Consider the following 27,168-nt stretch of genomic DNA (forward strand, 5'->3'; position numbering starts at 1 on the left):
ACAAGTGACCAGTGGACGAGGCAGGTCCATTGGTCACTCACTACCTCCTCCTGGGTGGCTGGTCACTCACTACCTCCTCCTGGGTGGCTGGTCACTCACTACCTCCTCCTGGGTGGCTGGGTTGGTGCTCAAACATCTAGTCCAGTTATTCCCTGCTGCCTCTCACCGATGACCAGGGATCTTGTCGGTCGCGTCAAGACGTGAGAGATCTGCGTGCGAGCCGCCACTCGACTCTCAAGTCTCTCCTCCACGCGCACGTGTCCACTAACGACGAGCTACTCTTATACCTGGTTGATGGGGTTCTGGGAGTTCTTCTACTCCCCAAGCCCGGCCCGAGGCCAGGCTTGACTTGTGAGAGTTTGGTCCACTAGGCTGTTGCTTGGAGCGGCCCGCAGGCCCACATACCCTCCACAGCCCAGTTGGTCCGGCACTCCTTGGAGGAATAAATCTAGTTTCCTCTTGAAGATGTCCACGGTTGTCTTATCTTCCCTGCAGACTGACACTTCCCCAGGAAGATCAACGATGACTACTCTTCTCTGGTCGTCGAATATTACCAGCCAAGACGTTATACTGATAGGTTTATACTTATCTTGCCGGAGCTACATGCAGCGGGACCTGTACGTGTAAGGTGTCGGGGTACACTGACACTAGTCAGGGTCTGTAACCTCTCCTCAGGTGACTCACTCACGTCACGTGACCTCAGGTCGCTCCTTGATTGGTGATTCCCAGCCAATCATCACCTTCACATCTGGGAATTTCGTTCTATTCACAGGCGGGAAAACCCTCCTGGGCCTTCGTGATCCGCCATCTTTGTGTAGAACTCTGGTATACCTGGTATCTGCCTCCTTCCCCCATTAAACTTAAAACTGAATTCAAAATGTCGACCTCTTGCCTCCGCTGAGTATAATAAACTAACCTGGCATACTTCTAGTCCATATACAAGGGTGAGTATGACTTAACAGGTGGAAGAGGTGTACAGGGGGTCGCGACACGTAACACTATGACTTACCAGGTGGAAGAGGTGTACAGGGGGTCGCGACACGTAACACTATGACTTACCAGGTGGAAGAGGTGTACAGGGGGTCGCGACACGTAACACTATGACTTACCAGGTGGAAGAGGTGTACAGGGGGTCGCGACACGTAACACTAGTAAATATTTAAGTTCCGATTTTTGTTTTATTTCTCCCGGATCTTATAAAGTGCTAAGTTTAGTACTAAGTTCTATTATCTAAGTGTCCAGTACGTCAGTATATGTACGTGGTCCACAGAGTTACAAAAACAGTTAAATAACCTGTGTGCCCAGGAGGCCTGGTCGACGACCGGGCCGCGGGGACGCTCAGCCCCGGAAGCACCTCAAGGTAACCTCAAGGTAGCCCCTTCCTATGTCGTCGGGGCTATACACTCCCCCACCACAGTAGGCTGGTGTCGTCGGGGGCCACAGTTCCCCACCACAGTAGGCTGGTGTCGTCGGGGGCCACAGTTCCCCACCACAGTAGGCTGGTGTCGTCGGGGGCCACACAGCCCCCCACCGCAGTAGGCTGGTGTTCTACGACATACCAATTTCCCACAATTCTAGCACCTGCTGCCATTGAAAACGGAATGTGCGAAATTTACACTGTTGCGCTTAAAAAAAGTCCCCATTTTGTACTACTGATGTTGTAGGGGCTCAGGTAAGGAGGAGACTATCACACCTTACTGTCCCTGCGACGGTATGCTCACCGACACAGCGAGTGACATTGCTCTAAAAAAATCGCCCTTGTAGAAATTTTGTTTAAAAAATCCCTCAAGCTGACTTTTTTGGGTCTTCGTCGCTTGCTTCTCTCCTCCCCTTTAGCGTCCTCTGTCTCCTTCCCTTTTCCATTTTCCTGTCCCTCCTGTTTCTGTGTGATGGCCGGACCGTCAAGAGTAACCCCAGCTGACCTCTCTCAGCTCAGGGCTCGTGCGACCCAACAAGTTTTCAAACAGTTTGGATACTTCGATGCAATTTCTGTCTCCAAGGATGAGACGCCGAGATAACTTTTACAAAATGCTGAGTTGTCAATACTAAAGAGAATGTGGAAGAGTGGATGGACTCTGACGCCTGGAGGACAATGTCGTCGCTTCACTTCTCTTGATACGCCACAACCTACAAAGTGCTCACCTAACCAGAAACGTCGTGCTAACCCAACCCACCCACCTAACCTAACCTACCGTCTTATAGAAAACGTGGATATTTGTAAGCCGCTATTTTTCATAGTACTTTGTAATTTGTACGTTGGGGGAGCATAACCTACAAAATGAGACGTCTTAGTTAAGAGGCGGAGAAGAGGCTGACAATGAAGAGGATGTTCCCGGACGCAGGTTCGAATCCTCATCACGGCCCTTGTGGATTTGTTCGTGTGAAGAACAGGTAGAAGACTTGTGAGCCAAGAAAGATGTATCCAGGGTATAGTGACACGCAGTAAAAAATGTGGCAATATTTTAAATATGCTCAAATACCTTCTTTAAGTCATATTAAGATTATTAATTTGTGGAAGCTCTTACGAATACGGCGCTCTATGACTCAAGAGGCATCTAGCGTCATTATTTGGTAACTTGTCAACCAAGCGACTACCAACATAATCCGTAGAGCATTATTGATAATAGGAATGGTTTCAGAAATTATTGATAACTGGGTTTCAGAGGCTATATGATGATATTGATGATATGGTGTGGATATGTGGTAGTGTTGTAATGGTATTGTGTGGATATGTGGTAGTGTTGTTATGGTATTGTGTGGATATGTGGTGTGTTGTTATGGTATTGTGTGGATATGTGGTGTTGTGATGGTATTGTGTGAATATGTGGTGGTGTTGTGATGGTATTGTGTGGATATGTGGTGTTGTGATGGTATTGTGTGGATATGTGGTGTTGTGATGGTATTGTGTGGATATGTGGTGTGTTGTGATGGTATTGTGTGGATATGTGGTGGTGTTGTGATGGTATTGTGTGGATATGTGGTGGTGTTGTTATGGTATTGTGTGGATATGTGGTGGTGTTGTTATGGTATTGTGTGGATATGTGGTGTTGTGATGGTATTGTGTGGATATGTGGTGGTGTTGTGATGGTATTGTGTGGATATGTAGTGGTGTTGTTATGGAATTGTGTGGATATGTGGTGTGTTGTGATGGTATTGTGTGGATATGTGGTGGTGTTGTGGAGGTATTGTGAGATATGTCATAGTATTGTGTGGACGTGTGATAGGGTCACAGAGCCTAGTCCCCTCTGGTTTGACTCATCCTGCAGGAGAGTCGAGCAATACTCATCTACCTAACTCAAACACTTGATGAATATTGTATTTATACAACACCAATGACTTCATGTTGACGGTTCCAAAGAAACTATGCCAGTCCATCCTCATGGTTTACCCTTATCCTGATCCCTTCCAAGTGCTATATAGTCGTAATGGCTTGGCGCTTTCCCTTCATATTTCCTTCCTTCTTATTCAATTTGCGTCTATCGCATCGTGTTCTATTTTGTTATTAATTTTAGAAATCTATTATACACCATTACTATACTCTTTCACTCATTTGCATACTACAGTCGGTTCTTCTATACTTAACACCACCACTCTTCGCTTTCTTAAGGCATGCAAATTAAGCATTGCAAGGAAACGATGCTACAGATAAATTATATTTTTGTAGGTACTTGAACTCTTCAGACTGAACTCTTCAAACTGGAGTGCACGTGTGCACTAAAGTATTACCCAATGGTTCAACGTATCTGATTTAATTTGTATTTCCTGGAGTGCACGCTGGAATGACTTGTGTCACGCCTCACCTGGAAATCACAGCGGTGAAAGGTTCCAAACTGAACACCGGTATTGTTCCTTACAATAACACGGACGACGGCCTCAAGTTCAAATATCTTTATAAGCAACCCCGGAAACACAAACCGAAACTGTCTCTATTTTCCGCTTGTTACAACTTGTAATAAAGTTGTTACATCTTGGCTTAACGTGTTTATGACGTATTGGAACGTTGTTACAACTTGCTACATTGGTTGTTATAACTGGTTAGGTTTTAAAAAGTTGTTCGAACGTTGTACCAACGTCGTATTTTCGGTGTGTGTTTGGCGGGAAAAATGTCAAGATTTTTCCGTATTCTCCCTTTAGCAGCAAGTGAAGTACGTGTCTTGAACATGAAACGTGACATTCCTTCATATTATTATTATTATTATTATTATTATTATTTGGGCTATGGTACTTACGTTTGAATATGAACTGCAGGCACCAACAATCAGGCTAATCAGGCCATTACATAGAGACCTTGATCAGATACGGTTCGCGACGGTAATACCTTCCCACATTCTATTCAAACTAAGTAAAACAAAATATACAATTTATGAAGTCATACAATGTTTTGCATTTCTCGCTAATTGCTTTGTTGTTGTATAATTCTTTACTTTAAGTTTCTTCAAGATGTTTTCACATGCAAACTGCCCTTGGAGGCTCTCGTGCATCCTCCTTGAAGACGTCTACACTCGAGGAGGAGGAGGAGGAGAGAATTAATGTCTCCAGTGTGACAGAATAATATAGCCCAGGCTGGCTCTTACGGTCACCGCGCCACCACACTAAACACACACACACACACACACACACACTCACACACACACACACACACACACACACACACACACACACACACACACACACACACACACTCACACACTCACACACACACACACTCACACACACACACACACACACACACACACACACACACACACACACACACACACACACACACACTCACACACTCACACACACACACACACCCACACTCACACACACACACACACACACACACACACACACACTCACACACACACACACACACACACACACACACACACACACACACACACACACACTCACACACTCACACACACACACACACACACACACACACACACACACACACACACACACACACACACACACACGCACACACACACACACACACGTATAGGAACATAGGAACGTCTAGGAACGTATAAGATACTCAGAGGGATTGACAGAGTGGACATAGACGAAATGTTCACACGGAATAGTAACAGAACGAGGGGACATGGATGGAAGCTTGAAACTCAGATGAGTCACAGAGATGTTAGGAAGTTTTCTTTTAGCGTGAGAGTAGTGGGAAAATGGAATGCACTTCAGGAACAGGTTGTGGAAGCAAATACTATTCATAATTTTAAAACCATGTATGATAGGGAAATGGGACAGGAGTCATTGCTGTAAACAACCGATGCTCGAAAGGCGGGATCCAAGAGTCAATGCTCGATCCTGCAGACACAAATAGGCGAGTACAAATAGGTGAGTACACACGCACACACACACACACAAGTACCCAGCAAAATGCAACATTAGCACAAAAGAAAAACTAAATTCCTCCCACACAAAAATCATATCTATATCTATAAATCAGAATGTCTAATCCATATTGAAACCTATTTTCACCCAATTTTTCCAGTAATTTCTGCTGGGTACGTGCCCAACATGAGAGGGACGGGACTGACATGAAACAAAAGAGAACCACGTGACAATGTGTTAACTCACCCCCTCCCTCCCCCCCCCCACGAAATATCTACAAGTACTTTAGCCAAGTTGGAGCAACAGAGACTAATAATCATATTGCTCATAATAAATATTGATTACTCACAGTAATACACACACACACACACATCAAAATGAATTTGATGATGGATCAGATCCAGGATGGTCCGTCCTGGATCCTATAAAGCCGAAACAAGAAATAAATAGGAATAAACCATTATATTTCGAGATAGGTGAGGTTATATGAGAGGGGGGTGAGGTTATATGAGAGGGGGGGTGAGGCTATATGAGAGGGGGGGTGAGGCTATATGAGAGGGGGGGTGAGGCTATATGAGAGGGGGGTGAGGCTATATGAGAGGGGGGTGAGGCTATATGAGAGGGGGGTGAGGCTATATGAGAGGGGGGTGAGGCTATATGAGAGGGGGGTGAGGCTATATGAGAGGGGGGTGAGGCTATATGAGAGGGGGGTGAGGCTATATGAGAGGGGGGTGAGGCTATATGAGAGGGGGGTGAGGCTATATGAGAGGGGGGGTGAGGCTATATGAGAGGGGGGAGAGGCTATATGAGAGGGGGGGAGAGGCTATATGAGAGGGGGGTGAGGCTATATGAGAGGGGGGTGAGGCTATATGAGAGGGGGGTGAGGCTATATGAGAGGGGGGAGAGGCTATATGAGAGGGGGGTGAGGCTATATGAGAGGGGGGAGAGGCTATATGAGAGGGGGGTGAGGCTATATGAGAGGGGGGTGAGGCTATATGAGAGGGGGGGGTGAGGCTATATGAGAGGGGGGTGAGGCTATATGAGAGGGGGGAGAGGCTATATGAGAGGGGGGTGAGGCTATATGAGAGGGGGGAGAGGCTATATGAGAGGGGGGTGAGGCTATATGAGAGGGGGGTGAGGCTATATGAGAGGGGGGGTGAGGCTATATGAGAGGGGGGGTGAGGCTATATGAGAGGGGGGTGAGGCTATATGAGAGGGGGGTGAGGCTATATGAGAGGGGGGAGAGGCTATATGAGAGGGGGGGTGAGGCTATATGAGAGGGGGGGTGAGGCTATATGAGAGGGGGGGTGAGGCTATATGAGAGGGGGGGTGAGGCTATATGAGAGGGGGGTGAGGCTATATGAGAGGGGGTGAGGCTATATGAGAGGGGGGTGAGGCTATATGAGAGGGGGGTGAGGCTATATGAGAGGGGGGTGAGGCTATATGAGAGGGGGGTGAGGCTATATGAGAGGGGGGGTGAGGCTATATGAGAGGGGGGTGAGGCTATATGAGAGGGGGGAGAGGCTATATGAGAGGGGGGGTGAGGTTATATGAGAGGGGGGAGAGGCTATATGAGAGGGGGGTGAGGCTATATGAGAGGGGGGTGAGGCTATATGAGAGGGGGGTGAGGCTATATGAGAGGGGGGAGAGGCTATATGAGAGGGGGGTGAGGCTATATGAGAGGGGGGTGAGGCTATATGAGAGGGGGGTGAGGCTATATGAGAGGGGGGAGAGGCTATATGAGAGGGGGGTGAGGCTATATGAGAGGGGGGAGAGGCTATATGAGAGGGGGGTGAGGCTATATGAGAGGGGGGTGAGGCTATATGAGAGGGGGGGTGAGGCTATATGAGAGGGGGGTGAGGCTATATGAGAGGGGGGAGAGGCTATATGAGAGGGGGGTGAGGCTATATGAGAGGGGGGAGAGGCTATATGAGAGGGGGGTGAGGCTATATGAGAGGGGGGGTGAGGCTATATGAGAGGGGGGTGAGGCTATATGAGAGGGGGGTGAGGCTATATGAGAGGGGGGGTGAGGCTATATGAGAGGGGGGAGAGGCTATATGAGAGGGGGGTGAGGCTATATGAGAGGGGGGTGAGGCTATATGAGAGGGGGGGTGAGGCTATATGAGAGGGGGGGTGAGGCTATATGAGAGGGGGGGAGAGGCTATATGAGAGGGGGGGAGAGGCTATATGAGAGGGGGGTGAGGCTATATGAGAGGGGGGGTGAGGCTATATGAGAGGGGGGGTGAGGCTATATGAGAGGGGGGGTGAGGCTATATGAGAGGGGGGGTGAGGCTATATGAGAGGGGGGTGAGGCTATATGAGAGGGGGGTGAGGCTATATGAGAGGGGGGTGAGGCTATATGAGAGGGGGGTGAGGCTATATGAGAGGGGGGTGAGGCTATATGAGAGGGGGGTGAGGCTATATGAGAGGGGGGTGAGGCTATATGAGAGGGGGGTGAGGCTATATGAGAGGGGGGTGAGGCTATATGAGAGGGGGGTGAGGCTATATGAGAGGGGGGTGAGGCTATATGAGAGGGGGGTGAGGCTATATGAGAGGGGGGTGAGGCTATATGAGAGGGGGGAGAGGCTATATGAGAGGGGGGGTGAGGCTATATGAGAGGGGGGGTGAGGCTATATGAGAGGGGGGGTGAGGCTATATGAGAGGGGGGGTGAGGCTATATGAGAGGGGGGTGAGGCTATATGAGAGGGGGGTGAGGCTATATGAGAGGGGGGTGAGGCTATATGAGAGGGGGGTGAGGCTATATGAGAGGGGGGTGAGGCTATATGAGAGGGGGGTGAGGCTATATGAGAGGGGGGTGAGGCTATATGAGAGGGGGGTGAGGCTATATGAGAGGGGGGTGAGGCTATATGAGAGGGGGGTGAGGCTATATGAGAGGGGGGTGAGGCTATATGAGAGGGGGGTGAGGCTATATGAGAGGGGGTGAGGCTATATGAGAGGGGGTGAGGCTATATGAGAGGGGGGTGAGGCTATATGAGAGGGGGTGAGGCTATATGAGAGGGGGGTGAGGCTATATGAGAGGGGGGTGAGGCTATATGAGAGGGGGTGAGGCTATATGAGAGGGGGGTGAGGCTATATGAGAGGGGGGTGAGGCTATATGAGAGGGGGGTGAGGCTATATGAGAGGGGGGTGAGGCTATATGAGAGGGGGGTGAGGCTATATGAGAGGGGGTGAGGCTATATGAGAGGGGGGTGAGGCTATATGAGAGGGGGTGAGGCTATATGAGAGGGGGGTGAGGCTATATGAGAGGGGGGTGAGGCTATATGAGAGGGGGGTGAGGCTATATGAGAGGGGGGTGAGGCTATATGAGAGGGGGGTGAGGCTATATGAGAGGGGGGTGAGGCTATATGAGAGGGGGGTGAGGCTATATGAGAGGGGGGTGAGGCTATATGAGAGGGGGGGTGAGGCTATATGAGAGGGGGGGTGAGGCTATATGAGAGGGGGGGTGAGGCTATATGAGAGGGGGGGTGAGGCTATATGAGAGGGGGGTGAGGCTATATGAGAGGGGGGTGAGGCTATATGAGAGGGGGTGAGGCTATATGAGAGGGGGGTGAGGCTATATGAGAGGGGGGTGAGGCTATATGAGAGGGGGGTGAGGCTATATGAGAGGGGGGGTGAGGCTATATGAGAGGGGGGGTGAGGCTATATGAGAGGGGGGTGAGGCTATATGAAAGGGGGTGAGGCTATATGAAAGGGGGGTGAGGCTATATGAAAGGGGGGTGAGGCTATATGAAAGGGGGGTGAGGCTATATGAGAGGGGGGTGAGGCTATATGAGAGGGGGGTGAGGCTATATGAGAGGGGGTGAGAGATGTGAGGCGAGAGATGTAAGTGGATAAATAATACTAAACGAATTAATCAAACAATGGAAAAAAGAGTACTTGAAAAGTCAATAAAAAATAAAAAAATAATTTCTCCTTCCACTCTCTGTTGCCAACTTGTGTTTCCCGCCACTTTTTATGAGCCTTTTGTTTCTATTTCACTTTTCAGGTCCGGCCTCTTTTCAGGTCCGGCCTCTTTTCAGGTCCGGCCTCTTTTCAGGTCCGGCCTCTTTTCAGGTCCGGCCTCTTTTCAGGTCCGGCCTCTTTTCAGGTCCGGCCTCTTTTCAGGTCCGGCCTCTTTTCAGGTCCGGCCTCTTTTCAGGTCCGGCCTCTTTTCAGGTCCGGCCTCTTTTCAGGTCCGGCCTCTTTTCAGGTCCGGCCTCTTTTTAATGGCCATAACTTTGCTACCAATATTTTGTTAAATTTTTCTGTATTCGAGAAATATTGTCCCCAACGCACAAACACACATCAACATTCCCACGAAATATCGTTCGAGAGGATAAAAATCATACAGTTGTAGATGAAATGTCGCGCATCAAGATTAAACAATGTGGTTGTTTAAGGATACACACCGGTCATTAACTCTAGCTCCCGGACCTTTCCCTCTCAACGCTCGCAGGAGTGCACGCATGCACGCAAAAACACGCACACAAACACTCGATCGAGGGTCATAGTCGAAGGCGCCCGGGTTCCATTCTCGACCGAGGCAGAAACAAATGACCAGTTTCTTTCACTTGATGCATCTGTTCACATACCAGTAGACAGGTGCCTGGGAGTCAGACACCTACTACGGGGAGCATACTTGGTGTGTGTGTGTGTGTGTGTGTGTGTGTGTGTGTGTGTGTGTGTGTGTGTGTGTGTGTGTGAGAAATATATGTTGAAGTAGATATGAAAGAAAATTCGGCCGATAGTCAGTACATTAGATAACCGACAGTTAGCAAGACGGGGTCCAAAAGCTAACAGCTCGATTCTTCAGCCACAAATAGTAAACACACGCACACACACAACATATGTATGTTCTTACACACCCGACCCACACATCTAAATATATACAAGGCTTGAAGACGTTTCGGTCCGCCCTGTACCATTATCAAGTTGTGTAAAGAGTGGTAAGGAGTCAATATATAAGGTAAGAATGTGAGGTGAGAATTCAAGAAGTATATTATTGGAGGTAAATAATATATTATAATATGTTATCAACTTTATTTGGAATAGCATCACATTTCTATCATTTTGCTTGGTTTAGTCTGCCCTTGTAGTACCCCACAGTGTCCGGTTGCTTTACTTGTAGTTTACCTATACAGGGCTTCTAGTGTTCTAGTGACAACTTGATGAGTAAGGCTGTTGTTGCTTGCAGCGTCCCAACAAGCACATATAACTATTGCAACTCAGCTGATCTAGCATTTCCTGCAAGACGATCTCCGAGTTTCTCTTATAATTTTCAACTTTTGTTACAGCAATATTTTTTCTCTATTTGGTAGAAGAAGACTTATGAGCGTTCTCTTGTGTCTTCTGCACCTCTACTTTCACTGGGTCTATTCTTCATTCTCTATCGTGTATCTCAAAAGAGTCATTTTGCCGAGCAGATCACAGACCAGACCTTCCAGCATCTCCCAGGTACAAGCCCTGGAAACACAAACCGAAACTGTCTCTATTTTCCACTTGTTACAACTTGTAATAAAGTTGTTACATCTTGGCTTAACGTGTTTATGACGTATTAGAACGTTGTTACAACTTGTAATAATGGTTGTTATAACTGGTTAGGAGGTGTTAAATCTTGTTCGAACGTTATAGTAACGTCGTAGTTTCGGTGTGTGTTTGGCGGGCTAGGTTATCTCCCTCATTATTTTTCTGGGGAACAAACAGAGCACTTGAAGACGATCGCTGTAATGTTTTACTGTGTGTATGTATACAATATATTCTCTGTATTCCATACATGTCACAAATCTCTCCTGCAGTTGGGTAGGCAAGTACTGAGCAGTATTCTCGGTAGGAAATTGAAAGTGAATTGAACTGATAGTGAATCAATTTCAAAAAGTGAATTGAAAGATAGAATCACTGTGGCAGCATCTCTTGTAAAGAAAGTTCTCATAAAATGACAACATTAATACTAGACTGTTTTTTTACATTTTACAGACATCAGTGCTTAATGTTTTACAATAGAATAAGAAAAATACAAATAAAAATTCAGTCGAGTTAATTTGACATTGTCAATTGGCACTAATTTCACGGTCATGCCTAACCTTATTAGTGTCCTGGCTGATGCGGCATTTGCCTTGTTATGCTCCCCTAAAATTTAGCATGTCCAAAATCAGCATTACCAGATCGTTTCCATAAGATTCAACTGCTTCTTGACCATTTCCATAAGATTCAACTGCTTCTTGACCATTTCCATAAGATTCAACTGCTTCTTGACCATTTCCATAAGATTCAACTGCTTCTTGACCATTTCCATAAGATTCAACTGCTTCTTGACCATTTCCATAAGATTCAACTGCTTCTTGACCATTTCCATAAGATTCAACTGCTTCTTGACCATTTCCATAAGATTCAACTGCTTCTTGACCATTTCCATAAGATTCAACTACTTCATGACCAATCACATTAAAACCCAGGATCATGTAGCTATAATCAATCAATGTCAATGCTCTCATGAGGAATGACAGTGCTCATGTGAGAAATGACATCCTCTAGCATAGGGGAAATAGCAACGCAGCGTTGGAAATGACAACGCTGGCAGCAACACCCACGAAAAATGGCAACACATCAACAAAAATATCATCTGTTACACAAATTTGTGTAACAGATGTTTTGTGTAAAACATCATATTTGTGTAAAAATATCAGAACACACTCAAATTGGCCAAATACGCCAATAGGCATTCTTGGTGTAAAAAATGGACGCTCCAGCGTGAAAAATGGACGCTCCAGCGTGAAAAATGGATGCTCCAGCGTGAAAAATGGACGCTCCAGCGTGAAAAATGGATGCTCCAGCGTGAAAAATGGATGCTCCAGCGTGAAAAATGGCAGCAAGCGTGAAAAATGAACACGACCGTGGAAATGTATAAATGCATGAACAATTAAAATATGCAATTTAAATAAAATGGCAACCAAGCGTAAAATGTATTCTTACCGGCTTCAAAAGATGACAATTTGCGAACATGTCAAGACAACTCCAGAAAATGGTGCTGAGCTGACGAGTGCTCGACACCTGTGGAGGTGTGCTGACGAGTGTTCGACACCTGTGGAGGTGTGCTGACGAGTGTTCGACACCTGTGGAGGTGTGCTGACGAGTGCTCGACACCTGTGGAGGTGTGCTGACGAGTGCTCGACACCTGTGGTGGTGTGCTGACGAGTGCTCGACACCTGTGGAGGTGTGCTGACGAGTGCTCGACACCTGTGGAGGTGTGCTGACGAGTGCTCGACACCTGTGGAGGTGTGCTGACGAGTGCTCGACACCTGTGGAGGTGTGCTGACGAGTGTTCGACACCTGTGGAGGTGTGCTGACGAGTGTTCGACACCTGTGGAGGTGTGCTGACGACACAGGTGGTGACCATGTCTCCCCGAGCTCCTCTGTCTTCCAGGAACGTGAGGTGCAGTTCACTCAGCCTTTCCTAGTAACTCATGCCTCTTAGTTCTGGGACTAGCCTAGTGACGTACCGCTAAACTTTTTCCAGCTTCGTCTTGTGCTTGACATGGTACGGGGTCATATAACACTGAAAGTGTACTGTAGCACTGAAAGGAAACACATTTATCTGAAGCTATTTTTCTGAAATGACTAGTAACACAGCTTCGTTCTCAACTTACTGTTGCACTCCGGCATTCAGTACTTCAAGTGGCTGTAGCTCTTATCTACTCTAATCGTTGATGTGCCAGAGCAGATGTCAAATGTGAAGACGCAACAATGAAATGCAATAAGTCAACATTTGTTGATGACAAGACCATCGCATTCTGTCGTCCCTTCACATTCTAGTGTGTGGTCTTGTCATCATACTTTAGCCACGTTATTGTGACTCATCGTCAACATTTGGTGGTATTATTACATTTATTGTCATTTTTTCTTTACTGTGCTGTGGTAGTCGTCCTGACGCTACGTCCAGCGTTCTTTGTTGTTTTAGATTCAGCTACTCGGAACAAAACGTTCTAAGTAGCACGGGCTATGGTGAGCCCGTAAGTGGAGGCTCTTTGGAGGCATTATCTGTATCAATTGCTGATACTGGAGATCTGGGCACGGGGTCCGTGGACGCGCCAATCCAAGACCATAAGGCAGGTCAGACCGGTGAATGGATGGGGGACACACGTGTCTCACATTTGAGTGCCACAGTTGAGTGCCACATTTGAGTGTCACAGTTGAGTGCCACAGTTGATTGACTCAGTTGAGTGTCACATTTGAGTGTCACAGTTGAGTGCCACAGTTGATTGACTCAGTTGAGTGTCACAGTTGAGTGCCCCAGTTGAGTGTCAGCAGAACTGTCGGCGGGGATGGCTACAGTCGGCCGGTCTAGGGGAAGATGTCTGGGTGTTACTAGAGGATTGGTTTCCATATCCCAGTTCCCCGAACTTGGTAGTCTGGTCACATTTCCTTCTTCAAGGAGTCGAAGTCGCAGAGGTGGTTAAAGGTCGACGACCAGTGGTACAACTCATTCTTTATATTTAACGCTGTACACGTGACACGAACGCAGCGTCGTCTGGCGTACACAGAGTAGCCTTACGTGACAGGAACTATGCAAAGACAGACGGACGCTCAGACAGACACACCTCAATAATACCACAAGCTCCTCTATCATTACAAATAAATGGGAGATAACAGCGTTATCGCCATCACACTAAATATTGTAAAAAAAAAAATTTAGGAACCCTTAAGATTTTAAAACGCAAATGAAGACATGTGCACAAGAAAGGTAAATTAGGAAATATTATATAAAAAGGCATATGACACTGATGATCATACTAGAGGAGGCGCGGGGCGTGTAGAGGCGGCGGGAGGCGCGCCATTAGTGTGTGGGTGAGGTGTTAGTTGCAGTAATGGTGGTACTAATGCTCGGGGCCCTGAGCTCTCTAACTCTAATGGGACCAACACCTCCCATCCCAGGGTGTATCCACCCGCCACACCACATTATGCAACCCTCAAACGGATATATCCAACTGCATGATCCGGCACTCTAGTAAATGATCCACGGATCCACGGATCACACTTTGTGATCCATTGAGCCAGCAACCCGTCCTGGACTCAAGTCCACAGCCCGTCCGCCAAAGAAAGACCCAAAAGTGATTCCATGCACCTGCCAAGCCCCCTGTTTATGAATGAAAAACGGTTTACACACGACCCGTCCTCACACTACAACCCGTCCTCGACTCAAGTCCATTACATCCAGCGGTCGACCCCACAGACGCATTCGTAAATTTTAACATGCTGTTCATTCAAAACGGGAATTTTCGCAAGTATAAATTAATATTATAATATATTAACATATTGTGCATATATAGGCATAGGATAGGTTAGGTTGGGTGTTTAGGTTCTGTTGGCGATTATTTGTATTTGTAGTACGTGGGTGAAGCATTTATAGCGTTGCGATTCGAACAAAATTCGTCAGTGAAGCACTTGTTCCGGATATGTTCGAACGTCAGCAGTTGTGAGTCGTGTGTAAACTGCTTTTCATTCATAAACCAGCCCGTCCTCCAAACAAAGATTCAAAAGTGATTCCATCCACCCGCCAAACCCCCTGTTTATGAATGAAAAGCGGTTTACACACGACTCACAACTGCTGACGTTCGAACATATCCGGAACAAGTGCTTCACTGACGAATTTTGTTCGAATCGCAACGCTATAAATGCTTCACCCACGTACTACAAATACAAATAATCGCCAACAGAACCTGAACACCTAACCTATGCCTATATATACACAATATGCTAATATATTATAATATTAATTTATACTTGAGAAAATTTCCGTTTTGAATAAACAGCATGATAAAATTTATGAATGCGTCTGTGGGGTCGACCGCTGGATGTAATGGACTTGAGTCGAGGACGGGTTGCATAAACAGGGGGTTTGGCGGGTGCATGGAATCACTTTTGGATCTTTGTTTGGAGGACGGGCTGCACACTAGGCTGTTTAAAGCAGCGGCCGTCTTTCCCAGACGCAGTCATCAATTTTAACATACTGTGTATTAAAAATTGGTTTGTTCTCATATATAAATTAATATTCTTATACATAAAAATTGTATGTATAGTTTGGCGTAGGTTAGGTTAGGTTAGGTGTTTAGGTTCTGTTGGTAATTATTTTTATTTATAAGTTTGTGGGTGAAGCATTTATAGAATTGTGGTTCGAACAGAGGACGTGAGCGAAGCACTTGTTCCGGAAGTGTTCGGACGTCATCAGTTGTGAGTCGTGTGTAATCCGCTTTTCATTCATAAACAGGGGGTTTTGCGGCTGGATTAAAGAGCTTGGATCTTTGTATGCGAGAACGGGTTGTTACACACGACTCACAACTGATTTAGTTCGAACACTTCCGGAACAAATACTTCACTGACGAATCTTGTTCGAACCACAACGCTGTAAATGCCTCACCCACGTACTACAAATACAAATAATCGCCAACAGAACCTAAACACCTAACCTAACCAGTGTCTAAATATGCACAGTATGCTAATATATAACAAAATTAATTTATATTTGAGGAAATTCCTATTTTGAATGAACAGCATGTTAAAATTGATGAATTTTAGCGGTCTTTGATGAATCCAGCGGTCTTTGCGGTCGACCGCTGGAAGGAATGGAGGTTGCATTCACGTGCAACCTTGGCCTGAGGCTGCACGTGAATGATCCGACGCTCAAGTAAGTGTGTGACCCAAGATGGCTGAAGTTCAACAAGTTGAGTATGTTGTTTATATATTGTGCTTTACCTTTCAAAGGGTTTTATTAAGAGCTATTCATGTCCGTGCCACCTCTTGGGTGACTTAATCTTCAGCAATCAAACAATCAATCAAAGGATTGTTATTGCTGCATGTTATCAATCAAAGGATTGTTATTGCTGCATGTTATCAATCAAAGGATTGTTATTGCTGCATGTTATCAATCAAAGGATTGTTATTGCTGCATGTTATCAATCAAAGGATTGTTATTGCTGCATGTTATCAATCAAAGGATTGTTATTGCTGCATGTTATCAATCAAAGGATTGTTATTTCTGCATGTTATCAATCAAAGGATTGTTATTGCTGCATGTTATCAATCAAAGGATTGTTATTGCTGCATGTTATCAATCAAAGGATTGTTATTGCTGCATGAGTTCGTCTGCCTGTCCGCTATGTGCGTGTATATGTGATTACATAACTGTACTTACAAGCATGAGAGCTACGCTCGTGGTGGTCCGTCTTCCCTATTTATTTTGTCATATGGCTCTTGAAAACTACTGAATGGGATACTGATGGCTTTGGCCTCCACCACCTTCTCGACTTGTTCCAATCTTTTAGAACTTTCTTTGCAAAAGAGAACTTAATTATGTTTTTTGTGGGGCATCTTTGTTTTGAGCTTGACTCTATACCCTCTTGTTTTTGAAGCTGCAGGTTTTAAAAATTCCAACTTGTCTATATTTGTCGATTAATGTTACTATTTTCTATGTAATGATCATATCGTCTCTTTATTTTTTCCTATCTTCCAGCCTTGGCATGTTTAACACCTCCGGCCTCTCCTCATAGCTCACGTTCTCAAGATCCGGGAGCCATTTATTAGCATGTGTTTGCACCCTTTCTAGATTATTTATGTCCTTCTTGAGATATGGGCACGACACCACTGCTGCATATTCCAATTTTTGTCTCACGAATGTGGTGAACAATTTTTATTCTACATATTTAAACGCGGTTCTAATATGTTTTTATCTCTGGGTCTGTTTATCTTTGCCTCTTTCTCCTCGCACACACACACACACACACACACACACACACACACACACACACACACACACACACACACACACACACACACACATAAGCCAGCATTCAAACCGTGTTTTGATGGCCCAGCTAACTAGCTCACAGAGGAAATAAGAGACAAAAACGGCCTCACTTCAACGCCAGGACTTGCACTGGTGGTGTGGTGGGCGCCAGGAGCAGAATGAGGCCTTGTGGACACCTCTCCCACACCCTCCGCCATTCCTGCCACCTGCAGTTACCCTCTTTTGTCTTGCCCGCCTCCCACAGCCTGTTGCAGTGTGGGGCACACGCCTCACCTGGCTTGTGTGTGTGTGTGTGTGTGTGGGGCACACGCCTCACCTGGCTTGTGTGTGTACTCACCTAATTGTGCTTGCGGGGGTTGAGCTCTGGCTCTTTGGTCCCGCCTCTCAACCGTCAATCAACTGGTGTACAGATTCCTGAGCCTATTGGGCTCTATCATATCTACATTTGAAACTGTGAATGGAGTCAGCCTCCACCACATCACTTCCTAATGCATTCCATTTGCTAACTACTCTGACACTGAAAAAGTTCTTTTTCAAAGTTGTGTGTGTGTGTGTGTGTGTGTGTGTGTGTGTGTGTGTGTGTGTGTGTGTGTGTGTGTGTGTGTGGGGCACACGCCTCACCTGGCTTGTGTGTGTGTGTGTGTGTGTGGGGCACACGCCTCACCTGGCTTGTGTGTGTGTGTGGGGGCACACGCCTCACCTGGCTTGTGTGTGTGTGGGGGGGGGGGGGGGGGGCACACGCCTCACCTGGCTTGTGTGTGTGTGGGGGGGGGGGGCACACGCCTCACCTGGCTTGTGTGTGTGTGGGGGGGGGGGGGGGGGCACACGCCTCACCTGGCTTGTGTGTGTGTGTGTGTGTGTGTGGCACACGCCTCACCTGGCTTGTGTGTGTGTGTGTGTGTGTGTGTGTGTGTGTGTGGGGCACACGCCTCACCATGCCTGTATATACATACACACGTTTTGGATATCACTAACAATTTTAAACATTAACTTCTTGTTTTCACAACTTGACCAAGAACCAATAAATATTATTTAGTCAACTTGGGGCTGCGTTAGGTGTCCATTACACAAGTATATACCTGCTGCACCGCTTGCAATAATGACAATGCATTGTTGTGTCGGGGGCAGGAAGCATACAAGAGAGGGGGAAGAGAGGGATACCAGGCCAGAGACGTCCTGGGTATCGGGGGGATCTAATGGGGAAGAGAACTCTGAGGAAAATCAACACAGAACATGGACTACGTAACTGACAAGCTCGGAGAAGCTGAATAAAGATTTATACCTCCACTAAGGGTTAAGGGAAGCAAGGCGAACATTACCCCGTGGTTCAACAGTGTCTGGGAGCAAAGAGAAGCACAAGAGCATGGAAGAAACAGAACACTGAACAGAAAGTAATCATAACGCATACAAAGATGCCAGAAATGAGAACACAGAAACTAGGAGAGTGGCAGAGAAGCAGTACGAGAATGACATTTCATTTAAGTCCCAGCCAAAACTGTTCTATAGTCATATCAGGAGGAAGATGACTGAATGATCAGTTATCACACTTGACAAAAATGAGGGAGGACACACCAAAAAAGATAAGAAGGTATGTTGACCAGACCACACACTAGAAGATAGAAGATGAAGGGACTTGAGAATGGTCCAGGACGGACTGAAACGTCGTCGTCCCTTCACCTTCTAGTGTGTGGTCTGGTCAACATACTTCAGCCACGTTATTGTGACTCATCGCCTGCAGATAAGAAGGTATGTGAGGAACTTGAAAACTTTTAGGAAGTATGCAAGCGGGAGACTGATTTGCCACCAGAGCTTAGAGCCCAAACCGAACGGGAAACTTCAGAGGCAAGCCTCACTGAAACAGTGAGACCAGAGGCAGTAAAGAAGCAACTGCAGGAACTGGACGTGACACAAGCCGGGGGACCAGACAAAATATCGCCATTGATACTAAAAGAGGCAACTGAAGCATTGTGGAGCCCACTAGACATAATATTATATGGTGGCCCAATTGTTACTTTACCATAATATTTTATTAACACAATCCTGTGTAAAAATTGAAATAAAAACAATAACAAGAGTAATAAAAATACAATTTAGTTTAATTCTGAAATTTATGGATTTTTATTAATGTTGTTAGTTATTTTCATTTTCATTTTTACATAGTGTTAATATAATAATATTACGGTAAAGTGACATTTTCACATTTGGGCCACTTCTATAACTCCTCTTATAAACTGGAGAAGTGTCCGATGCTGGAAAATGACTGATGTGGTTCCAATCTCCAAGAAAGCGAGAAGACACAAACCGTTAAGTACCAAACCCGTATCACTAACTCACCTCTGCAAGTTGCCAGAGAGACACTGAGCCGAAGCAGGCTAGTAAAACATTTAGAACAAATCAGTTTTGTCTTAAGTTGCACAACGGTTTTAGTAAAGGAAAATCCTGCTTGATAAACTGAGTTCTACAAGATTACAGAAATCAAACAAGAGAGGGGAATGGGCAAGCTGCATTTTCCTCGACTGTCAGAAGGCATTCGATACGGTCCCGCATGAACGACTCCGACTTAAACTAGAGAAGCAGGCTGGCACATCTGGAAGAGTCTTGAGGTGGGTCAGAGAGTACCTCTCAGGAGGGAAGCAAAGGGTTACAGTGAGAGCAGACACGTCAGAGTAGAGAGAAGTTACGAGTGGAGTACCACAAGGGTCGGTACTAGGGGCCCATACTGTTTATGATATATGTCAACGACCTGATAGCAAATTGGCTCCATATCAATGTTTGCAGACGATGCAAAATTAATGAGAAGAGTCAGTACATCGATAGATTGTGAGGCATTGCAAACGGATTTTGACATACTGTAGAACTGGTTTGAAAAATGGCTGCTAGAATTTAACCAAGCTAAATGTAAAGTTATGAGGATTGGAGCAGGAGTACGAAGATTGAAAGGAGTGATGGGGAGAATATGATAACATTTAAGATTCTAAGGGAAATTTACAAAGTAGAGAAAACAGTATTGTTCAAAGCTAGGAACAGCAGAACGAGGGGGTCATAGATGGAAACTAGAGACATCTGAGGAACAGACGTTAGAAAGAACTTTCCCAGAATCAGAGCTGTCAATAAATGGAACAGGTTAGACACAAGACGTTGAAACTAATATGATTTGAAAGTTTAAATATAAATATGATAAAGCGTGAGAAATGAGTCATTGCTTTAATCTAAGAACGTTCTGAAGGCGGGGCTGGAAGCCTAGCTCGACCCTGCAAGCACATCTAGGTGAGTACACACATACACACACACTTTAGGCTTATATTTTGGCCCCCCCCCCCAAAGGCCAAATTACTGATCTTTCCCAGAATGTTGCCGCACAACACTTGCCCAACTCCCGGGTACCAATTTACTGCTAGGTGAACAGAGGCATTAGGCGAAAGAAAAAGTGCTCAAGTGCACCGTTTTAGTCTCGCCGGGAATCGAATCTGGGATCCCCGATTATATGTCGAGAACGAAGCCAACTGTACTAAGTGACCTTCAAATATACTACAACGTCGTGTTCCAGAGAAGGTATATAAAAATATGCACAACTGTGAGCCAATTATAATTTAGAGTGAACTGCCAATATTCATATACTGAGTATATATATACTCATCGCCTCATAGTATATATATATATACTACTCAGCTTATAAATACAAATAAAATAATAAATAAAATAATAAATAAAAGGGGTTTCCTGGCCAACAAATCTGTCAGTAACGAGCAGTGTGATCTGAATCATTGTAAGAATCGAAGCGGTGCTCGACTCCCTTAAATTGGTTCTTCGTTGCAACCCGTCCTCAGACTAAATCCATTCCATCCAGCGGTCGACCCCAAGGACGCATTCAACAATTTTAGCATCCTGTTCATTCAAAATAGAAATTGTCTAAAATACCTGGTTGATACCTAGTTGATTACCTGGTTGATGGGGTTCTGGGAGTTCTTCTACTCCCCAAGCCCGGCCCGAGGCCAGGCTTGACTTGTGAGAGTTTGGTCCACCAGGCTGTTGCTTGGAGCGGCCCGCAGGCCCACATACCCACCACAGCCCGGTTGGTCCGGCACTCCTTGGAGGAATAAATCTAGTTTCCTCTTGAAGATGTCCACGGTTGTTCCGGCAATATTTTATAAATGAATATTATTATATATTAGCATATTGTGATATTTAGGCACTGGTTAGGTGTTTAGGTTCTGTTGGCGATTATTTGTATTTGAAGTACGTGCGTGAAGCATTTATAAAATTGTGGTTCGAACGGAGGACGTGAGCGAAGCACTTGTTCCGGAAGTGTTCGGACGTCATCAGTTGTGTCGTGTGTAATCCGTTTTTCATTCGTAAACAGGGGGTTTGGCGGGTGTGTGGAATGACCTTTGTTTATGAGGACGGACTGTTCTCAGAGGCAAACATATCAAGACGCTTTTGAATAGCTAAGGTGTTCGTTGTAACAACTTACCAACACAGCCCTGCAGTGTGACCCTGACCTGCGACCTTTGGCTGTGTTGACAAACATATAAATTCTTCCGTGTACAAACTCTGCTCCTTCACAAAGTTTGGGTGGATATTGGGCGGCACGTTTTATGAGACACTTTGTTTATCATCGCAGCTGCTAAACTGGACCAACAGCCGCAGCTCTTCAGCTACGCTTACTGCTCAGCTGGACCTGCGGCCAGTTTGGCAGCGTTGTAACCACTTTCGTTCTCTCGGTGTACCTGTAACGTGGGAGCCGGTCGGCCGAGCAAACAGTACACTGGACTTGTGATCCTGTGGTCCTGGGTTCGATCCCAGGCGCCGGCGAGAAACAATGGGCAGAGTTTCTTTCACCCTATGCCCCCTGTTACCTAGCAGTAAAATAGGTACCTGGGTGTTAGTCAGCTGTCACGGGCTGCTTTCTGGGGGTGGAGGCCTGGTCGAGGACCGGGCCGCGGGGGACACTAAAGCCCCGAAATCATCTCAAGATAACCTCAAGATACCTTGTACATCATAGACCCGATTTTGAGTCCCATCGATTCTCTCACAATCCAGCCCGTCCTCTAAAGACCCAAAAGTGATTCCATGCACCCGCCAAACCCCCTGTTTATGAATGAAAAACGGGTTACTCACGACTCACAACTGATGACGTCCGAACACTTCCGGAACAAGTGCTTCACTGACGACTTTTGTTCGAACCACAACGCTGTAAATGCTTCTCCCACGTAGTACAAATACAAATAATCGCCAACAGAACCTAAACACCTAATCTAACCAGTGCCTAAATATGTACAATATGGTGGTATAAATTATTATTAATTTATGTTTGAGAAAATTCCCGTTTTGAATGAACAGCATGTAAAAATTTTTGATTGCGTCTGTGGGGTGGACACTGTGGACTCTTTGTGTGACTTACGACATGTAATGTCCATAAATTATTAATGGCACTGAGATAATTATGCCTGGTTATAACCATACCTACTTGACAACATTATCGTAATCGATAACACTTATCAGCAAACTTTATCAGCGCGCACACGCGCAAACACAGATGGCGGAGTGGAGAGCCCCCAGGGTTGTAGTTCTAAGGACCCGGGTTCGATTCTCGGTCATGGCATGGAAGAGGGGGGAGGAACTATCTGGGAGAAAGCGCCAAGCCATTACGGCTATATAGCACTGGCAAGGGGTCAGGATAAGGATTTGGGATGGGACGGGGGAAAGGAATGGTGTCCAACCACTTGGACAGTCGAGAATTGAACGCTAACCTGCATGAAGCGAGACCGTCGCTCTACCGTCCACCCCAATTGGTTGGGCAGTCAGGGAATGAAAATGGATTTAAACAAATGAACATTTTCTTTCACCCAATGCCCCCTGTTCACCTAGTAGTCAGTAGGTACCTATTGACTACTTGGACGGTTGAAACGACGGACTGACAAGCAGCTGCTGAAGAAACGGAATATGTTGTTGTTGTCGTTGTTTAAGATTCAGCTACTGGGAACAAAAGGTTCCAAGTAGCACGGGCTATGGTGAGCCCGTAGTGGACTTACCTGGCACAGGAGCGGGACTGTATGAAAACGGAACAACAATGGACTGTTTGAATAGTCCTCGCTACATGTTGGCTGGTGGTAGGGGCCCTCGGTACATGTTGGGTGGTGGTAGGGGCCCTCGCTACATGTTGGGTGGTGGTAGGGGCGTTCGCTACATGTTGGGTGGTGGGAGGGGCCCTCGCTACATGTTGGGTGGTGGGAGGGGGCCCTCGCTACATGTTGGCTGGTGGTAGGGGCCCTCGCTACATGTTGGGTGGTGGGAGGGGCCCTCGCTACATGTTGGGTGGTGGTAGGGGCCCTCGCTACATGTTGGGTGGTGGTAGGGGCCCTCGCTACATGTTGGGTGGTGGGAGGGGCCCTCGCTACATGTTGGGTGGTGGGAGGGGCCCTCGCTACATGTTGGGTGGTGGGAGGGGCCCTCGCTACATGTTGGGTGGTGGGAGGGGCCCTCGCTACATGTTGGGTGGTGGTAGGGGCCCTCGCTACATGTTGGGTGGTGGGAGGGGGCCCTCGATACATGTTGGGTGGTGGGAGGGACCCTCGCTACATGTTGGGTGGTGGTAGGGGCCCTCGCTACATGTTGGGTGGTGGGAGGGGGCCCTCGCTACATGTTGGGTGGTGGGAGGGGCCCTCGCTACATGTTGGGTGGTAGGGGCCCTCGCTACATGTTGGGTGGTGGGAGGGGGCCCTCGGTACATGTTGGGTGGTGGGAGGGACCCTCGCCACATATTGGGTGGTGGGAGGGGCCCTCGGTACATGTTGGGTGATGGGAGGGGCCCTCGGTATATGTTGGGTGGTGGGAGGGGCCCTCGGTACATGTTGGGTGGTGGGAGGGGCCCTCAGTACATGTTGGGTGGTGGGAGGGGCCCTCGGTACATGTTGGGTGGTGGGAGGGACCCTCGCCACATATTGGGTGGTGGTAGGGGCCCTCACCACATATCGGGTGGTGGTAGGGGCCCTCACCACATCATGATGAAGAGCTCACAATGAAGTTGACAATTGCCAGGTCTAAAAAAAAAATCAAGTTTCACAATCATAACTCGAGTGTTCAATTGAATGTTTTAAAAGTTCGTCTAAGAATCACACTGCAGGAACTAACGATCAAATTCAATCATCACTTCCGTAGACACCAAATACAAAGTTGTAATCATCTTGTTTACACAAGTTTGAATGTTGTATGCCAAATGCGGCAACCATCTCACAGAGCAAACAAACATCTGCCGAGGACTACTTAAAATGCACGATCATTGCTTATTGTCAATTACAATACAACTACCACCAACTCAAACTACCACCAACTCAAACTACCATCAACTACCACCAACTCAAACAACCCAAGTTCTGCTGGAGATCAGCGTGTTTAAACAAGGGAGCACCAATGTCAACACCAGGGCGCTGAAGCTGGTATGACATCAGCAAATGGAGTTAAACAAATGATGTAAACACTCGCCTCCGCAGCCCTTTGAAGTGAGTCTAATATCTGTAAACAAACCTTTGAAGTTCAATATTTTAAGATATGGAAATACGAAAATCTGAAGAGTTAACCGAGTCTTTGTAATGGATAGTTAAGACAGCAAGAACTGGAGCTCCGACAAGACCTTGGTCAAGATAACTTGCGATTCAAGATCCCTCCTAACAAGCAGGCAAGGAATGATACGCTGCAAGGAGACGAGAACATCACAAGAAAACTCTGACCACTGAAGAAGTCATTAAACTTGTCCAAGAGACTCGACACACACTTGTTGAGAACCAACTCACTGAATCCCTTGAAGCAAACATGTCAATTGTTCTTCACACTGCCAGACTGCCGCAGTACGGAGCTCTGAAGGAATCTTGAGCAATTTCTAAGTTGCCAATGGGAGATGTGACATGTTCTTCACCGTTCCTGGGCTGTCAGTGGGAGATGTGTCATGTTCTTACGATTCCTGGGCTGTCAGTGGGAGATGTGACATGTTCTTCACCGTTCCTGGGCTGTCAGTGGGAGATATGTCATGTTCCTCACCGTTCCTGGGCTGCCCGTGGGAGATATGTCATGTTCCTCACCGTTCCTGGGCTGCCAGTGGGAGATGGGTCATGTTCCTCACCGTTCCTGGGCTGTCAGTGGGAGATGGGTCATGTTCCTCACCGTTCCTGGGCTGCCAGTGGGAGATGGGTCATGTTCCTCACCGTTCCTGGGCTGTCAGTGGGAGATGGGTCATGTTCCTCACCGTTCCTGGGCTGCCAGTGGGAGATGGGTCATGTTCCTCACCGTTCCTGGGCTGCCAGTGGGAGATGGGTCATGTTCCTCACCGTTCCTGGGCTGCCAGTGGGAGATGGGTCATGTTCCTCACCGTTCCTGGGCTGCCAGTGGGAGATGGGTCATGTTCCTCACCGTTCCTGGGCTGCCAGTGGGAGATGGGTCATGTTCCTCACCGTTCCTGGGCTGCCAGTGGGAGACGGGTCATGTTCCTCACCGTTCCTGGGCTGCCAGTGGGAGACGGGTCATGTTCCTCACCGTTCCTGGGCTGCTGTTCAGTTACTAAGAGTGTGTTCATCAGTTTGACCACCAGACCCTTGTGTTATCTACTGTATCACAACCATTTCCAAACCGGGCGCTGTCCAATCAGTTGCGAGGCCCCCCCCAACCTCGCGCGCGCACACGCACGCACGCGTGTGCGTGTGCATATGCGCGCGCGCGCGCGCGCGTGTGTGTGTGTGTGTGTGTGTGTGTGTGTGTGTGTGTGTGTGTGTGTGTGTGTGTGTGTGTGTGTGTGTGTATGTGTGTGCGCGCGCGCGCGCAGACGGTTCAACATTTGTTGGACTATTCCTTCAGTTTGCCCAGGTCGTCTTTTAGTCTCTTTATTTCCCTCTGTCATTATTCTTTATCCATCTCATCTCATATCTCTCATCATCAGCAAACATTGAGAGCAATGAGTCTGTACCCTCTGAAAGATCGTTTACATGTATCAGAAACAGGATGGTTCCAAGTACACAACTCTGTGGGACACCACTGGTGACATCTCACCAGTCACAGCTCTCCCCCCTCACAGTAATTCGCTGTTTCCTGTTGCTTAGATACTCCCTGATCCACTGCAGCACCTTGCCTGTTATTCCTGCCTGTTTCTCCAACTTGTGTGCGAGCCTCTTATGGGCTACTGTGTTAAAGGCTTTCTAACATACCAAGAAAATGGACTGTTGTTTTGGGCTATTCGAACAACCCGTTCTCGCACTTCCTTACAGTCAATATTGACTTATTAAATACGTGCATATGTGACATACTAAACATACTAGTTTACCTTGAAAAGCTTCATATAAAACACCGACCTTACCTAACCTTCTTAGTATGTTAAGATAAGCATCTTATTGCTTCGTAATTACAATTATTACTTAACCTATACCTATAATAGGTTAATTAATAATTGTAATTACGAAGCAATAAGATGCTTATCTTAACATACTAAGTAGGTTAGGTAAGGTCGGTATTTTATATGAAGCTTTTCAAGGTAAACTAGTATGTTTAGTATGTCACATATGCACGTATTTAATAAGTCAATATTGACTATACGAAAGTGTGAGAACGGGTTGATTCGAAAGGGACAAAAAAAAACATTGTACACTATTGTATATAGTAGACACTACGGTCGTTATCTGTGCTAAGCAGGAGGATGGGTTGCGAAATATTATGTCAGTGAACGAAGCATTTAGCACTAAGATGACCAGACCTTTAAAGTAAGTCAACCCAGTATTAACGTAACCGACGTTCACATTATATGACAAAGATTTGTCAAGTCGAAAGTATTAATGACAAGATGACAGAAATGCATAATGTTCGGTGTGACTGGTGATAGTTTAAGGAAACACTCGCTTTGGTCTAAATATCTGATCGATTGACGGGGTATTAAGAAGCTTCTGACCCCATAACATCCAGGGGCCAGATTCACAAAGCAGTTACGCAAGTACTTACGAACGTGTATATCTTTCTTCGATCTTTGACGGCTTTGGTTACATTTATCAAACAGTTTACAA

The 27,168-nt window shown here is 46.5% G+C and overlaps 1 protein-coding gene across 5 annotated transcripts in view; it reads right to left on the reverse strand.

Annotated features, from left to right (window-relative positions):
• The window catches only part of LOC123756565 (adenylate cyclase type 5), an 814,648-nt gene that overhangs the window by 249,748 nt on the left and 537,732 nt on the right, over positions 1-27,168 (reverse strand). The gene's annotated exons all lie outside the window — the stretch shown is intronic.

Source organism: Procambarus clarkii, chromosome 25 (genome assembly GCF_040958095.1).
Source record: "Procambarus clarkii isolate CNS0578487 chromosome 25, FALCON_Pclarkii_2.0, whole genome shotgun sequence".
NCBI classification, from domain to species: domain Eukaryota; kingdom Metazoa; phylum Arthropoda; class Malacostraca; order Decapoda; family Cambaridae; genus Procambarus; species Procambarus clarkii.